This window comes from Triturus cristatus, chromosome 5_1 (assembly GCF_964204655.1).
Source record: "Triturus cristatus chromosome 5_1, aTriCri1.1, whole genome shotgun sequence".
Taxonomy (NCBI): domain Eukaryota; kingdom Metazoa; phylum Chordata; class Amphibia; order Caudata; family Salamandridae; genus Triturus; species Triturus cristatus.
In genome coordinates this window covers 466,063,640-466,082,346 of record NC_140587.1, presented here as the reverse complement: position 1 = coordinate 466,082,346, position 18,707 = coordinate 466,063,640, and the positions used below count along the sequence as shown (strand labels likewise).

The 18,707-nt window shown below is 45.2% G+C and overlaps 1 protein-coding gene across 1 annotated transcript in view; it reads left to right on the top strand.

Annotated features, from left to right (window-relative positions):
- Window positions 1–18,707, top strand: part of NECAB1 (N-terminal EF-hand calcium binding protein 1) — a 1,647,431-nt gene that overhangs the window by 1,052,445 nt on the left and 576,279 nt on the right. The gene's annotated exons all lie outside the window — the stretch shown is intronic.

The window sequence follows — 18,707 nt, the reverse complement described above, 5'->3', positions numbered from 1 at the left end:
AATACAAAGCCAAATCTGTGAATGAAATTAAGGCAGTGCAACATGCACAAGACAATTAGTTCAAGAATCAGGATACAAAGGATTAATGAACCAATGTCCAAGTTCCCCTACATCGAAGGTTCGTGGGAATAAAGAATTAATCTATCCCTACACTAGCACTAATGTTACATCCCTAGCTAAGCATTTTGTGAGGCAGGATCAGTTAAGGTGTCAGCGTGTGGAATCTTCCTCAGAAGTCTCCCCACCTTAGTTGGGTCAAGGAGCATGAGGATACGAAGACAGAGCTCATTCTAGGATGCTCTCTCTCGAGGATAAGTGCTGGAGCTCTTTTCCCAGTTACCATACATCAATATAATAGGTGACTTCCCAGGATTCCTCATGGCTCACGTCATCTGGTCAGGCCACATCCTCTTAGGTACTTTTCCTCTGGACAGCAATGCTCCTGGGTGATGGTTGGGTGACCTTGATTCCCAGGCTCTCTCCGAGAAAGTACAACAGTTCTTCATATCAGTATCAATGCTCAATGTATCCCCTTCTCTCCTTGCCTAACTCCTAAAACAAAGACATTATTCTAGCTAACAAGATTGCTTTATCCACCTGCAAAAGAAACGTGAGAAAGAACAGAATCCAACTTGCACATGAAATTCAATTATTCATTCTAATTCAAGAGCTTCCAGGGAAACTGAATTTCAGGCCTACAAAATTCAGCTTACATAAAAGAAATGGAACATGAACTTTACGAAGTTACATAGAAATTGAATCATGTACAGTGAATAATTTTGCCTACATATAAAATGACACGTTTAATAAGCACATTCAATAATGAAATAATTGTCTATTGCACAGTACATGTGTTTCAGTTAATACTCTCTGTTAGGTATATTAATTTTCCACATTATTTCTTAACGTGTTCCACATTTTGGCCTAAACACAATCATGTTCATGTTATCAAGTTACAAGATTCTAACACTTAGGTTAACACAACAAAATATTATGTGTGGATGCAGTCTACAAGTGTGATTATAATGCACCCCTACAATGAAAACATTAATTTTGCACACATTACCATCATAAATGAATGTTATGGAATATTTATCTTTCTATGTCATACATGTTTTTTCGATATGTGATTTTTATCAATATGTGATTTTTTTTACATTTGTTAACCATTGACACACACTATTAAAAGTGGGACCTTGATTTTAGAAGCTTCTATGGCAGTGGGTAGAATTACATTTTCAATCATGGTCATGTGTAATACATTACATAAAAAGTTATATGTTTATTTAAATCAAGTAGTGAGCATATCAACTCATGGATTAAAAAAAAATGTGTTTACCTTTCGTAAGGCAGTCAATGAGAAAATGAGACAGAATGGGACCAGGGGTAAAGAAGGAGGACCTCAGTTGCAGGAGGAAGACACCAACATAGAGGAGGAAGGAGCATCCACCAGCAATGATGGTGCACCAATCCCAAGAGACAGTCAATTACAAGCCAAGAGACTTTGGGAAGAGACTTAAGAGACAACTGAGGGGGGTGTGATATGAACACAACATGCCAGAACGAGACAGACAATTGGGTTCCTCCTGGCCAGTATGAAGGTATGAAGTAGCATCTGCAGTGTTCCAGAGCAGGTTCCTCGATCATCAGGGCATACATCCTCCCCCCCACCAGTCAAGGGATTCCTCAACAAAGGGGCCTTTAGCTGCAACCTCTGCTAAACCCCCTTCTAGTGTAAGTGCCAGCCAAGAAGAAAGAGGGAAATAGAGAAATTTAACCATGACACACCAGAGCAATTACATGGTATTTTACCCTTTCCCTCTGAGTTTGTGATTATACCTGATTTCCAGGTTGATTGGCTTGTTAGCCGGCAAGCTCTCTGCACTTTCATGAGGCAACCATGTGCAAACTGAGAGGTGCATTCTGACCAGCACAGAGATCTCTGCTACCTTTTGATCTCATGGACTGCAGCAATTTCTACACATTTGATGTGTATGGGATTGCTTGTATATTGATTTAGGATTAGGACTTCTTCTTTAAAACTGAAAATTTATTTAGGACATTTAAAGTGTGTTTGGGGCTGCATTGTTTTTTAAATGTTAGACTTTTTTGTAAACATTAGCTCATTTTTTTCTCTATATACATAGTCTGGTCCCCTGACATTCCTGAAGCATCTTTTTAAGTTGCCCACCCCTCCAAGTTGAACCTACCTCCAACAAATAAAGCTCTATACTTGTTATATATGTCCTGCCCTTTTCCATGAAGCACATCCATATTAATTAATTTTAAAACAGATTAATATTTTTTAGGTATAAAAAATGGCTTGAAAGTAGGTTAGTCTTTGAAATAAAAGAACGTTAACATAGGATGAGAACATGCTTCAATGTGTGTATATTGCAGACCACCATGTGAAAATTGTGATTTTATGTACTAGGAATGGTGGGAGGGTTAAAACATGATGTTCTGCTTTATATACACCTAGAACCAAGTTTTTTTCTTTTGCAAATGTTTATTTATTTCAAAGACTAACCCGTTTTCAAATCTTTTTTTCAGTGAACTTGTGGTACTTCTCTCAAGACTACTGTTGGATAGTAGCCCTTTCTGCCTGATCACCCAGCATTTGTTTTGCCTTGTTACTGAACCTTATTCTTGTTGGCTGTAAAATTTGTGCACTTTACCCCTGCTGAGCAGGGGTAAAGTGCTTGTGCTCTCGCTTTTTAACATATTAAAATTGGTATACCTCTGATTGGCACAGTTAATTTATTATTTTAATATATGGTACTACCTGTAGCCAGGGCCTGTAAATGAAATGCTACCCAATGGTCTGCAGAGCTCATTTTGCCACCCATTGCAATAGCACTGCAAATCATGTCTCCAGGCCCACCACTGCGGCCTCGCTGGGCAGCTTTATTACTGCCATTGTTAACCTGGCAAAATAACCTGTATGCCAGTACTAAACTTTCCTTTCTAATACTCGTAAGTCAACCTTAAGGCAGCTCTTAATAGCTCAGAGTGCAGGGTGCATGATATTTCAAAGTAGGACATGTACATTTAATGTTTTACATGTCCTGGCAGTGAAAACCTCCAAAGTCGCTTTTCGCTATGGCAAGGTTAGCTTTCCCATAGGGCAACACTGTTTTACACTATTACATTTAATTAGTGTTGAATTCAGTTTGGGAATACCTAGAAAAATCTTTCAATTACTCCTTTTAATAGTGAATCAAAATCCAGCGTAATGGTCAAGTTGGATTATATATTATAATTTCTAAAATGTCACTTTTAGAAAGTTGTCATTTTCCTGCCAGTGTCCAAGTGTCCCCTGTGGTGAGATGTGTATTGCTCCCAGAGAGAGGACAAGGGGCTCTGGGTGTGGGTAGGAGTGTCCTCCCTTGGCAGGATGGCCTGGAGGCTGTGCATAGCACATTCCTGAGCTTCAAAGGATGCATACCCTGTCACTGGCAGATGTCGCTCACACCTAGGTCTGTTTCCCTTTTATCTCTCTAGTCAGCTGGCTGCAAACTCAGAGGGAGGGAAGTAAATGGCCAGGAATGGTTTAGGGAGTGGACAAAGGATTGCCCTCCACCGACAGGCTGGCACTGGGCATAAATGTGGACCCCATAGACCTCTCCTCAGAACACTCCTGAACCTGTGAAGAATCAGAAGGACTCCCCTGCTTTCTGAAGAACCTGAAGGAAGACTGGACCTGCTCGCCTTGAACCCAGGACCCTCGAAGAGACTCAAAGTGGTATCTGGCTGACGTCCTGTTTGAACTACAGGGACATAACAGGCTTCCAGAGGCTTCTCTCCCTGCAACTGCCCAGCTAAATTGTTCCAACTGGACCTGCCCTGAACCCTGCTGCTGGACTCGGTTGGGGTGAGTTCAAACCTCCTAAGTAGTGCTCGTCAGTTCCTGGACCATTGTATGGTGTTAGAGTGCACTCCTCCTTCCCTAAATTACAAGAGGAGGGACTTAGAAAAGTTTTGCCAACTTTCTGCCTGGGCAACCAATGGAGACTAGGATGGCCGTTGAAGCTGCAGCCATTGACGTTGAATCGTCATTCAGCCTCAACTTGTTGTTTGCCCCAGTTTCTAAGTCCAAACATAGAAGGCTTTACCAGGATCAATGTCGCCCAGGATCCAATCTACATCAAGGCCTTCCTGGGCACAGACTGCCCACTTAGAGCTTTCCCACCTTCATCGATGACCGCACCAGGACCCCGCTCTTCAGCAGTCCGCTATCATTGAGCTCCGCTTCAACTCCAACGTGCAGCTTGCCATGCTGATGACTTATTGACAACCACTTCTCCTCCATTATCTTTTCTAGGTCAGAAGGTAAACTTTCCACTGGGATGAATCTGGTCGCTATATCCGACTGGTGATCCATTGTGGTTGGACTTTGACCTGGTCTAGTTTGACCAACTACTGGTGCTCTGTACTTTTTGGACCTATTTTAACTTAAACTTTAAAAAAACATATTCCCAGTCCTACATGTTAGATTTTTGTGGTTTTGGTGCCATTTTATTTATTAAAATATTCTCTATTTTTCGAAATTGGTTTAGGATTATTCTTGCGTTGTGCTTTCACTTTATTTCTATTTTGAGTTCTGCATAAATACTTTACATATTGCCTCTAAATTAAGACTGGTTGCTTTGTGCAAGGTTACCATAGGGTTAAATACAGTTTTTTTTGTGACTTCGGTGGTTCCTCCTGACAAGGATTGTGATTACTATTTGAAGTGTGTACTCGCCCCCTACAACTAATACTCTAATTTCTTACAACTACATATTAGTAAATAGTATATCCTTTTCACTGAACGCGGGCTTACCATTTTATTTTTTATTTATTTGCAGTCTGCTATGGTTGCTTATTATATTCATAGTTTTTCTGAAATTCTAATGAAGGACAACTATCTGAAATGCTTTCGGAGTTCTTGACATCAGAGAATATAAAATATTGAATGAGCAATACACATTGTACAAGCTTGTATTCTTAATTATGATTAAAGTTATGTTTAGACAAAATGAACCTTGGAACATCACATTTTGTGCAAATTTTTGTTGGAGTTCGACGAAACACAAATAATGCATCAAACAGCAATTCTTGGCACTGGCAGTGAACAGGGGTGGGGGTGTACGTACACAGTTACAACTAATTAGGAGAATAAGACAAGTGGTGTGTGAAGGACAGCAAGTACAGAAAAAAGATGAAACTGGGGGGAAAAAGGCCATGTACATGAGCCTGACCTACTATACGTTATATTTTTTAACAGCAGGCATACATTGGTATGCAGTTTTCTCAGAAACAAAAAGAAATACTGAAATTAGATATTTATGTAGCCAATCCTAAAATAAGTCAATATTACCAATAAAAATTGACAGTACAGTAGAATACACCTTTATGGTGTTGCCAAATCTTAATTCATGGTAGAAGTTTGACCCGGTTTAGGTGTGAAATGTCACCTATCTTTAAAATAGTTTTGTTTGAAAAATGTATATTGATATAAAATTTTCTATTTTCTTTGTTGTGACCGATGGGAGATGGGGATGGATACAATACAGAAGTTAATGGAATAATGTGAATTCGAAAAGCACATGACATAGATTAGGATTAATATATTTGCCTGAATTCCACTACAAAGTTCCATCTCCCAACACGTTGCCTATAAATAGCCCAAGCTGTATCTGGCACACATTGTGAGCTCCTTATTCATACTGATGACCTCTACATTTGTCTTTGTTCAAATTGTGACTCAGCTAGAACAGTCTCGGTGTCCATTTTCTTACCACAGTGTTATGTTATATTAATTTGTATAGCGCACTAATCTGCCGAGAGGATATCCTGGTGTTTCCAACCAATATGATTATAGTGATCATCATTAGCATTTAATTCTGAATCTCCATAAACTTCATAATAGTTTGAGGGTGTGAGAAACTGAGTGTCTGTTGCAGTACCACCCGCCACTTATTGCTCGGTTTTTGATGCAACTTCGGCTGAGGTGTAATGGGTCCCTGCTAACCAGGTTCCCAGTTCCAGTATTCTTTCCCTAAAAATGTATGACAATTGGCACAACTTTAGCAGCCCCTGTAAGTCCCTAGTAAATGGTAGGCTTGATACCTAGGGCACGGGTACTGACGAAGGTCCACTGAGGCTGCAGCATGTATTGTGCCATCCCAGGGATCCCTCACCAAGGCCATGCATACTGCCATTGCAGGCTGCACATCTTAGTGCAGAGCAATCTGAAGAGTCGCCATGGCACACAGCCCTGTGTTCCAAGCCACCAATGCACTGCATAAGAGATAGGTAAATCACCCCTACTGCAGGCCTTTGTCCCTAAGGCAGGGTGCACTATATTATATGTGAGGGCATATCAGCAAGAGCAGATATACACCTACAATGTCCAGTCTGAGATACTGTAAGTGCACAGGGAAGTCATACAGATTAGATGGGCTGGATACTTGTCAAAATTAGTTTCCTAACTCCATGATTGCTTCACTGATTTCTAAGATGTCTTAATAAATCCTCACAGATGCCAGTGTTGGATTTATTGATAAATTCCCACAGGAGACACTTTTAGAGGGTCCCCTGAAAACCTGCTAATCACTGGTGGGGTCTCTGACTTGTTTTTGCCACTCTGCCACCACCAGATATGTTTCTGACCTCATGGGGTGAGAGCTAGCGCTCTCCTAAAGGACAAAGACAATGCCTGCACTGGGCAGAGGTGCTTCACACATCCTCCAGGACAGGATGGTCTTCCTGGGTGGGAAGCTTCAAAGGCAGTGTCACCTATGAACTCCAACCTAGGAACCTCCAGGTTGTGGGGAAAACCAATCCCTCTTTCCTGCTCTAATTTTGGTGGAAGGAAATGCAGAAGAATAAGTTAGATTAGGAGGCAGTTACCCACTAAGCCAACACCACCCCTAGGGCGTGGCAGTCGGTGTGAACCCCTCTTTTGAGATTCTACCATCCTGGAATGGTGGAGAAACAGCCTATCAGGACTAGGGTAGTGCCCCATCCCACAGGAAGTGGTCACTAGAGAGTGTAGACACACTAAAGGTAGGTAGCCCATTGGCTGCTACCTGTCTCCCCTTGTAACGCCCCTTAAATCAGTATTTAGGTGGCACCATGACACCTGAACATCAGATTCGATGGAAGACCAGGACAAAGGGGACCCACTGCACTAGACTATGAATGAATGATTTTTTATTGTTAAGTTAATAAAAACCATCACAATATTTTACAATTAATACAAGATAAAATGTGTTTGCAATAAGATACGTCGCCTTTCTAATTGATCCCTGCACGTTATTTTGTAATTGATACGAATGAATAGAACATGTTTGCAATTAAATACTTTGCTTTTAAAATTAAACTTTTTAAAGCTGAAGCCCTGCTGCAGATGAAAAAAGTGCAAAACCCTCCCTGCTACCTCAAGAACTTAACAGTCGCGGCCTGCTGTACCGGTCTCCAAGAATCCCAGAACACCTCCTGCCTTCAAGAAATCACAAAGAAGCTCCCTTGATGTGAAGATACAACTCCCCTGCACACCGCAGGCACGATCCCGAGCATTCCCGTATGTCGACTTGCTGCTCCCTGACGACCTCGATGCTGCACTGAAGCAAGCAAAGGTAAAACAGCTTGAGAAGGTCAGATTTGTCTCAACGCCACGTTTGGAGATACCCAGACCTACTGGAGCCGCGGCTTACCAGTACCCGGGGTCCTGGACCCCAAATGGCAAGCACCAAGAAAAAGAGTAAACATGGAACTCCAAAGGCACCACTTCCTGAGTGGCCCGGCTGTCGAGAAATTGCCTCTCCATGTTACCTGCTCCTGCCACGAGGACCTTAAGATGCATGACTGCCAGCTGACCTGTTCACTCTGCACCTGGCCCCAACGGCCCCAGTAGCTACTAACCAGCTGTACTCTTGTGGTCCCCAAGCCCTTGTGACCTCCTCCTTCCAAGGAGATCCACCAGACGTATCTGTAATTCCTCCTGTGCAGTGTACTTTCAAGGGGCCCCTGTCGTCTTTGAGCACCAGCTTTCAAGAACCTAAGCATTCTGCTCCCGGTCTATTGGGACCGCTCCTGAACTTCTCCTGCTGGAACTTTGGACCTGGTCTCGTCATCGACCTAAAACGAGAAGGTGAACTTAGTTTAAAGTAGTGCCTGATTTTATATGCATTTTTCCTCTATTTCACAATTTTTTTCAATGGTGCATAATTGCGCTCAAAAGTGACATAGTCAACGAATTTTGAAATATCGTAAGTCTGAAAGTACTTCCCTTAGAACTGTGTTCTTGGTCTTAAAAATGACACAAAAATCAATATTATTTTTATAAACGTGTCTCGGATTTATTCTTGAGTGTGCGTCTCATGTATTGCCTCTGTGAGTACAACAAATGGTTAGCACTTCCCTCTGATAAGACTTACTGCTCGCCCACACTGCCACAAAAAGAGCATTTGAATTATCTCCTTTTACCTCTGTATACCTTTTGGGGATTCACTGGACTCTCTGCACAGTGTACTTCATTTTAGTACACTATATAGAGAGCCAGCTTCCTACAGAGGGCTAACCTATTTTGAAAGGAGGCCACACTCCTCGAACTACAGTATTAGATTCTTTTGTGAGCATTTGTCATGCTGTCTCCCAGCTCCTTCATTACTTTGGCACCAGCACCACAACAAAACCCTTTATTCCTTCGTGTCCTGGTGACATTTGCTGTAGCTGCAGTCTCCAGGAAAAGAAATTCTGTGCAGCAAAGCAAAAAAAATATTCCAGCAGTTTATACTTCAGAATAATGCCTTTGTATTGTACGACTGTGCTATGAGTCTATATGCTTTTATTCTGCTTATTAATTAAAAGCTTAAATTGTCATCTTCTCTAAAACAGTTTTTTATTAATTTAATGGCATTATTCTGTAAGAGTGCCATTGAATCTCAGAACCTTTAAAGGCAGGCGCTATATCACAAAGTAATGCTCAGATGCACTAGACCGAGCGGGAACCCAGGCCCCTGCTCTTTTTAGGTCTCGCCTGACCCAGCGCATGCGCTGGTCTGTCAAGACTTATTGAGAGGGCTCCAAAAAGTGCTACCAGGCCAGCCTAGAGCTACAGTGCATGTGCGCGGGCGCGCGCGCCGCGCTTTACCGCGATTACTTTCACTTTGGCGGCCGCACGGCCGCTTTGATGTTTGATCGTGATCGCAATCGAGATCACTTTCACTTTCGCGGCCGCACGACCGCTTTGCATAGCCAATAGGTCTCGCTTTTGGGACCTTATAAGTATTTAGTTATGCAACTGTTGCATAGCTAAACACTTATAAGGTGCCAAAGGTGAGACCTATTGGCTATGCCAATGCTTGTTTCAAGAATGTCCTCTGTTTGAGAAGGAAAACACCGGTGTGCTCACTTCATGTGCTACCTCACGCATTGCCAACAATGGAGCCTGAAAGCAAAGAATGGAGTAAGGAACTGTTTTAAAATAATGGCCTTTTGAAGAGCATTGGGTGATTTTTCAGGCAAGACTCAATATATTCAGTATTTCTGAAACACAGACATCAGACCTGGTGTGTGAGCACTAACGTGTCACCTCCTTCAATAATAAAGATACTTGGTTTATGGTCAGCCTTCTTTCCTGGCTTCTGTAATACTACGTCAGGGTATCTCCCGGCTCTAAACCTCTTCAACAATCTGGAAGTACAATCCGTCATCTGTACTGTTTAGTGAGCTCCATGTGGCACTCAGTGTCCGACGGAACACTTAGAATTGAGCGGGTGAGTTCTCATAGGGTCTGTTATGACCCGCTGCATCTCCCGGCTTTAGTCTGGGGCCGTGATATTCAGGGTGGGATGGACAATGACCCGCCTTGTTAACATGAACAGTGGTCATCTCAATATTTCTCTTTACAGCCTCATTGCCACAGGTGGCCACTCCTTTTCTGTAAAGACAACCAGCTCATGGAGTTCCCTCTCAGTTGGAAGCTAGGTGGGTCACTCTTCGGCAGTGCTAAGAAAGAAGCTCAGATCTGCCATGTGTGGCCAGATAATGCTTAAAGGCCAGCACAAAGGTGCAGGGGCAAGTGAGCGCCAAATAACGATGTTCTGACAATAAAATTACATTGCTCTTGCTATTAACTGCCAGGCCCTCTTTCAATCGCATTCTCTAATACTACCAGTGAGAGGCCTGCGTCTCCCTTCTCCCCTTCCCAACCCGAATGTCGCTTTCTCTTTACATATGCGCGTGCAAGAGGAAGCCCACAGTTATATTGTGTATTATATTTTTGGACACAAAGGAGGAGAATACAATTACATCAGTTTAAGGGAGCAAACACTTGCCACATGAGCCAGCCCTATCGCTAAGCCCCGCACCAGTAACTGCAGCAAGGATTACCCTCAATCAAGTTAAACGATCAGAGCCGTGCTTAATGTGTAGGGAGAAAAAAAGTGCCTGGGCCCTCGTCAGGAGTTCACTGCAGCATGCACCACCCATTGCCCCTGCATTAATCCCAATGCTATAGCAACACAACTACTGTCCATCACACTCCTCCCACAAGAGGGATAATCCACATGATTCCTTGCCCCCAAAGCTATAAGAATGGCTTGGGCAGCAGGTATTAAGTCATTTTTAACATATATTTATTAAAGAAACATGTTTCTGTGCTCTTCTCTAAATTAGACAAACAACGCCATCATGTGGCAGACTGTCATTCCTGACGGTATTGACAATTAAGTGCCAGTGCTAAGCACCAGAAATAACCAGCTCAAGTTAAGCACTGGATCAGAGCAATTTAGCTGTTATGGATCCCACGTAAACTTACTGAATATTCTTAAGGAGCCCCATGAACATTGATTGGGGACATTCAGGCCTCATGACACAAGCTCCTGAATAGTACTTTAAGCGAACAGTGTGACAGCACTGATAAGTTATAAACAAAGGTGCCAAACAAAGTAGTAGAAAGAGGGAATTGGTAAATATAGGAAATAAGTCAAAATCAACCGAAGAGAGAACAAAGAAGGAAAGAAAAAAACATTGAAGAGGTGGAGAAATATGAGGAGAGGCAGACAAGGAAGGGGTAGAACGTAGAAGAAAGTAAGAAACAAGAAGAGAAAAAGAATAGGTACAAGAAAAAAGAGGGAAGAAAGAAGCATGAATGAAGAGGAGCAAAGAGTTAAAAAAAAATCTGGGCAGGAGAAATTCAAATGACTTAACTTGCACCATTCTCTCGTGTTTGGTGACTGGCGGCAGTGCCCCTCGCCAAGAGAATAAGAATACAAAACACATTTGTATAAATACAAACTATAAGAGGAATGCTTAAAGTACTAATACTGTTCCTGTCAATCGTGGGTGAAATAACTGTCTAAAATGATTTTGCCGGTGACAATGTGCGCTCCAACTGCTTCCCATCTGTAGTCTGTAAAATCATAATTTCAATCAATCTCTATTTTCTGACGCGCCAGTGGACACGGGGTTCACATGGCTTCCACGGCTCAATCACCGGTTGTATTTTTCCAGTCCGTTCTTAAAAGCTGAGCTGTGGGTGGGGAACGGGGTGCTGGGTCGCTGTCCGCGCGCCGCCTTGGAGCCACGGAGGTTAATTCCTAGAACGGAGCTCGCGCTTACAGCTGCCACAGACGTGCCCCCAAGCCGAGGCACAATTCAGAGAACTCGCGGGAGCCCGGCAGTCAAGCACCAGCCCGCGCAGCTGAGGCTGTAATAAACGTCAGATATTGGAAAAGCTGATCAGTCGGGAAATGAGAAATTCTCTTCAAATATCACGTCTCTTTCGAGGGCCAGTTCGTGCTGAGCATCATGTCGCCAGGTGAAAGCTGTGCACAAATTACCCATTCAGCCGCCGCTGCAATCGGATCTGTTCTTGTTGAAATGATGCTTCGGGAACACGGCAGGATATATCGGTCCAGTCCCCGGAGCCAAGAGTTTTTGTATGTGCTCCAATATCCCATCTGTTTTTGCGTAACAATTCTGGCCTATAAAATGTAAGCAAACATTGGCAGCAGTGTGCTGTGAGCACACATTTCCTAATCTTGCATAACAGAAAAAAAAAAAGCAATGTTATTGTCTTGCCAAAACAGTGGTATTTTAAGGCGCTTAAATGCCCTGCTTGAAGTGACTTACTTACTTGCCATTTTATACCAGGCAGTTCTTGATCTGAAGAATGTGGTATTAGCAATTATACACATTATTCCTGCCACTTCTATATATCATATTTTTTTTAAATCTTGCAGACAGTTGCATCACCCTCTGAAAAATGCCTGCGATTTTAAATAATGGTATCGAGCTGATTTTTGTATTCGAATTCAGGGAGAATAGATGCGCAAAGCCCTGAAGTTTCCAGGCACGTCATTAAACGCGATGATTCATGGCGGGCTTATTGTCAGCGGATTTCAACATGGTGACGAGCGGAGTCTGACAGAGCTCAGGATAGCTCGCAGCAGCTATTTGTGGTGAGTTATGGCAGCTGACAAGCTCGGTAATACAATGTGAGAAGGGTTCAGACCCAAGAGCTTTGAATTTAGGAGTTCAGTACGAAGATGCATTCGAGTGGCACATGCAATTAACTTTGTATTTATGGAAAATCCCTGTATTTTATTTAACAGGGTTCTTTGCTCGTGAAACTTGAATTTCATATTAGTTTGGAAACTTGGGGGCATATTATCAAGAAACGGCGTTAAAATTTTCGCCGCTTTAGCGGCAGAAAACTGCCGCTAAAGCGGCGACAATGGGCTTGATAATATGTCCGTGAGAATTCCAATAGAAGCCCACGTTCTGGTGTCAACATGGGCTTCTATTGGAATTCTCACGGGCATATTATCAAGCCCATTGTCGCCGCTTTAGCGGCAGTTTTCTGCCGCTAAAGCGGCGATAATTTTAACGCAGTGCTTGATAATATGCCCCAAGTCAATTAGATTGACTGTTTGTGAACCCCAGGGCTTCATTACAGACATGCTAACCCATCAACCACCTACGTTTCTTATTGGTGTCATGGAAGTTATGCCACATGTAAGAAATTGGGTTACTGGTAGAGGGGGTAAAACCCTCGTCAAGCAGGAACCACAATCCTTGTCAAGATGAGGCACTAGCGAACCATAAATCTGCCTGTGCTCAAGCCCCTGGTAGCTTGGCACCGCTTAGTCAGGCTTAACTTGGAAGCAATGTGTAAAGTATTTATCTAGCACTTCAAACAGTTATGAAGGAAAAACACAACACAAGAAAAATCCCACATTAATTTCTAAAAAATAGAGTACATTTTAATAGATAAATCCAGACCAAAACAACAAAAATCCAATCAACAAAAATCCAATCCCTAGACCCGGAGATACGCAGTTTTAAAGATTTAAGGGAAAATAGCACCATTAAGCACAAAGTGCCAGCTGGGGATATCTGGTTGCGCAATACCGGGACAAAGTCATAAGTTCAGACTGACCGTGATGGAGGCCGGGCTGCCTACAGCCACTCAGGCCTGCTGAAAAAGCGTACCTTAAATCCTGGTTGTGAAGTTCCGCGTCAGGGATGTTTCACACAACTGCGATTCCGATGAGCTTCGATGCGAGGTCCAGCATTGTCATCGGGGATGCTGTCAACAAGGGGCTTGCACTGAGAAGTCCTGTGTCAAGATACTTCACCCATTGGCTGGTTCAGAGGAAGCTGCGGGGCTGGCGATGTGGAGTTTTGCGTCGTAGTCGAGGATGCTGTCGACAAGGGGTTTGCGATGCCAAGGCCTGTGTTGAGAGTACCTGAAATCCTGGTTGTGGAGTCCCACATCAAAGATGTTTCACACAGCTGCGATTCCTATTAGCTGCGATGCAAGGTCCTGTATTGTCATTGGGGATGCCGTCAACAAGCAGCTTGTAATGCGAAGTCCTGTGTCAAGATACTTTACCCATTGCCTGGTTCAGAGGAAGCTGCGGGGCTGGCGTTGCGGAGTTCTGCGTCATAGTCGAGGATGCTGTTGACAAAAGGTTTGCGATGCCAAGGCCTGTGTTGAGGGTACGGCGTGCAGCAGCAGTTCCTGGAAGGATGCAGGTGGTGATGGAAGGTCCTTGCATTTGGGAAATCCACGCAGCAGAGGCTATGCACTGGTTCTTCTTGGGGCTGCACCACGCAGTAGAGGAGATGCGTCAGTTTTGCTGACACCACAGATGGCCTAGTAGAGCACCTTCAGGCCCACTTCCAAGGGTCTAGGACCGGGGTGGCGCCACTTGGCAGGGTAAGACTCAGAGATGGCAAAGTCCATCTGCTGTGTTTAAAGTTGTTGGAGCCTTCTGTCCCTGACGCTCTAGTCAAGAGGCCAGCCAACTAGCCCTTGGAGTCACTCTGCGGCCCTGGATTTATAAGATGCAGGTCCAGTTCTTCTCACCTGGGCAAGAGGGCAGCAGCTCAGCACAGCAGAGCAGCAGTGTTGGAAATGGCCCTTTTTGCAGGGTTATCCCCAAACTTTTTGCTTCTTCCTCTTTCATTTTTTCTGACCCGTGGTTGTTGGCAATAGGACTCTGGGCACTTTACCACTGCTGATCAGTGCTAAAGTGCATATGCTCTCTTTATAAATTGTTATATTGATTGGTTTTCCATGATTGGTGCCAGGGCTGGTGATTCAAATGCTGCTAGTGGGCCTGCAGCACTGATTGTGCCACCCACCGGAGTAGCCCTAAAATGGTATCACAGGCCTGCCACCGCAGTGACTGGGTGCAGTTGCTAACTGCCATGCTGACCTGACCAGTGTCCACACTGGCCAGGCCTCACCCTTCCCTTTCTGTGCACATTGGACACCCCTATGGAAGGCCCTAGGTACCCCCCTGGGCAGGGTGCAGTGTATGTGAAAGGTAGAGCATGTATTGGTGTAGGTGACATGCTCTGGTAGTGAATTACAGCCGTTTTCACTATTGAAAGGCTATCTTGCCCATAGGCTATAATGGGGAATGCTGAGTATAATGTTTACCTGCATATCTTCCCATAGGAGCAAGATAGAAAGCTAAAGTCTGGTATCCCTGAACTCAGAATTTAATAACACATCTTTTAGGAAGGATGTTTTTTAAATCCTATGTGTGAAAACAGCACTTTTAGAAGGTGGCTGTTTTCCTTTTCTGCCCTTTCTGTGTGCCTTGGCCTGTTTGTGAATTGGCTGTCTGGTTTGTGAGGGACAGGGGTGGCTCCCAGAGGCTGAATGAGTCAGCCCTGGGCTGAATAGGGAAATTCCCCTGTAGATGGGTGGGAGGAGTTGCACCTGGGCCTGAATAGTGCTGTGCCTGCCTTCCACAATGCTGGCTCCACTCCCTGCTGGGCGGCTGACAACCCTGCCCCTCTCTCTCAAAGGAAAGAAGAAACCAAGTAAACAGAGTGCTCCAGGACTGGCCAGAACTGGTTCTGACTAGGCCAAGGCCCCTCTGCCTTCATTTTGGGGTATAAGTATTGGGACCCAGACTACAGAAAAGTAGATCATCCTGGAATCAAGAAGGAACCTCTGCCAAGGAGAAAGCTGGAAGACTGAAGAAGAAGGACTGACCTGCTGTAAGTCTGACCTGCAGTTGCTTTGCTGCCAAGGAGAGGGGAAGGACTTTGCTGTGTGCTGTGTCCCCTGGCTTGAAGGAATCTCCAAGGGCCTGAGTAGAGCTGGCCTCCTGTTAAGAAGTCCCAGGAACAAAAGGACTTCACCACCAGCTTCCCCCTGAACTCTGCTGTGTGAGTTCTGCCCTTCCTAGAGTGCTTGATCCAATTGTGGGGCCTCTGGAAGTTGTGCCTGCTGTTGGGAAGCTGACCAAGAAGAAAGAAGCAAAGGATCTACACTTTTTCACGCACCGCCGGCTTAGCGATAAAATTTCCGTCGCCCCGCGCATTAGCGGGCCGAATTTGATCACTGCGAACATCGTCGCAGAGCCAGCCAAGATCCCCGCTCCGCTCGTTAGCGGGCAGAATTTTATCGCTGCAAGCATCGTCGCAGAGCCTGCCGCCGCTGGGTGAGATCATAGCAGAGCCAGCCAAGATCATCGCACCGCTCGTTAGCGGACCGAATTTTGTCACTGCGAATATCGCCGCAGAGCCAACCAAGATGATCGCTGGTGAAATTGTCACCCCGCTCGCTAGCGGGCCGATTTTGTCGCATCGTGCCTTTGCGAGTAAATTTCTACCGGAGAAGCTACACCTTGGAATCCATACAAGTATCGCCTCCCCCCCTATACAGACCGGATTCGTCGCAGCGGGGTTGTCGCATCGCCTCCCCAGGGTCTCAGGACTGACGCTGTTGCTTGTTTTTCGACGCCTGAGCGCCGCTAAGAACTTTTATCGCATCACCAGGTACTGTTGGCTAAAATTGACGCTAAGGTGGATGATTTTGTCGCTAAACTAAGAACTCTTTTTGAAACCATATTCTTGAACTGTGTATGTTGGATTTTTGTCGTTTTGGTCTTGTGTAGTTTATATAAAAATACTTTATTTATCTACACTGGTGTGGAGTCCATTTGTGGTGTTTTCACTTTGTTACTGTGAGTATTGGTACAAATACTTTACACATTGCCTTTGATAAGCCTGTCTGCTCGTGCCAAGCTACCAAGGGGTGAGCAGGTGTTATCTAAAGAGTGTATCCCCCTTACCCTGACTAGAAGCAAGGGTCCCTATTTGGACAGTGGTACCTACCCCTGCCAACTAGAGACTCCCAGATCTAACATTGGTGGTCAGCGGTGAGGATTTGAACTTGTATTTGTACTTGACCCACAGTAATTGGTGTACATCACTAGTTTAGTGCAGACCACTACGCAACCACATACCGTGTTTTTTTTTGGTTCTAAGTTTGATCTGATCCTTGAGTCATCCACCCATCATGTCTCAGAAGGGTAAACCAGCAAGTGATGTTGCAGAACTGGAGTTTGATATTGAAATGTTAAGTGATTACAAAGTAGGTCAACTCAAGCATTTCTGCAGGATCTTTGGATGTCCCATGGAGAGCAGCTCCAGGAATGAGGTGCAACGGAAGGCCTTAAGGGCCTGGTGGGAAGCCAAAGAGGCTGGGGAGACAGGTGATGCAGAGGTGGATGAGGATGCACAAGGGGATGGTTTCAGGTCACAGGATCTGCCTGTGTCCAGAGCAGCCTCCAGGGCTGGCAGCAACCATTCAGCTAGAAGTTTTTCCCCAGAGGAGTTGGAGGAAAACCAAAGGGTTAGAGATCATAAGTTAGAAGTCATGAGGCTTGAGACGAAGCTGATGGAAATAGAAGCCCAGAACAAAGCAGAGGAGAGCAAGAAGATGTATGCCTTGGAAGAATTGAAATTGACCTTGGCACATGAATTAAGAATGAGGGAGCTTGATATGGAGCTCGAGAGGCTTGAGGCCATGAGTGTCTCAGCTGAAGAAGAAGAATGGTTAGCTCAAGAAGTGAGCTTTGCTGAGTTGGAGGTGGAGTCCATCTCAGATGGTGGCAGCAAGATTGTAGTTTCTAGTGCTAAGCGAAAGGTACAAACACCCGCCTGACTTGAGGGAGGGGGTTGACATACACCAGGGGGTTCAGGTTTATGAGGTAGTTCCAGTGGTGTACAGTGTCTCTGAAGTAGATTGGGGAACTGACACAGGGGACCATATTCCTAGTGGTGGGAGGGACACTCTACTGACCCTAGATGAGAGGTACAGGGAGAGGGGTTTCCCCATGGTAGAAACATTGGTGTGTGAGTGTGAAGACCGCCCAGGAGAGTGTGGGTTGTGTGACAGAGACAGTCAGATACTGTCTTGCCAGTCTCAGGAGAGCGGTGTGGTGTACTTGTGTAAGGCACTGGAGGGTGAGGCAAAGGGTAGCTTGGTTAACAACTGTGGGGGGCTGTGTGATTTATTTGTTGGAGGGCATATGTTAAGTCCCTGTTTTCCAGAACTATGCCAACACCCGGTGGAGTGTGAGTTCTCTGATTCCAGGGAGCTTGCGTTTTAGGCAGACCTCTGGTTGGATGCAAGAAGGTCTGAAGAGGCATTGGTGAGTGATCCCAAAAGGAGTGGCGCAGATATCTTCCAGACCTGTGAGGTGGAAGGGGTTCAGTGTAGCCCAGTTAGGTCCCAGTGTAGTGGGAGGGGTGTAGGGGCTCACGTCCTGTCTCAGTGGAGAAGGAGTGAGTATGGGGCTGTGGGTCCCAAGGTGCCCGAAACCCTGTCTCAGGGCCTGGATGGTTCCTTAAGGGAACACCAGGTTGGGGGCCTAGACGGTGCTAGTAGGCCATTTGAGGAGGATCTCCTAGTGTCAGGAGAACCTGGAGCCTCTGTAAACAGAGCTCCAGTGGTTCTGGTGTCTGGCGGTACCGCTCCAGTTGGGAGGGTGCAGAAGTCCAGACTGAGGGGTGAGAGGGGGATGTGTTCCCTAGTGGGAGAACCAGTGGGCCAGGGACCAGCCAGAAGGGCTGAGTCCCCTAGGAGTGACCATGGTGATACCACTTCTGTCCTGGGGGATCTCCACGCACTGTCAGGTGGACAGGGGCCGGGAGATCTGCGCCAGGCAGACTGTCACGAGACACATGAGTCATGTGTCACCCTCGGGGAGATACTGTGTGAGTCCCCAGAAGTCCTGGCATGCCAGGCAGGTGTGCAACCGCAGGGTTTAGTCCCTGGGTTGGGAGCCCAGGTTCAGGATCTGCCTGACCTGGAGGGAAGGACATCTGTAACCAGTGTCCTGACCTGTTTGGCTTCCAGGGATACCACCCCAGTTGGGGGGTGCAGCCCTCTGGAAGGG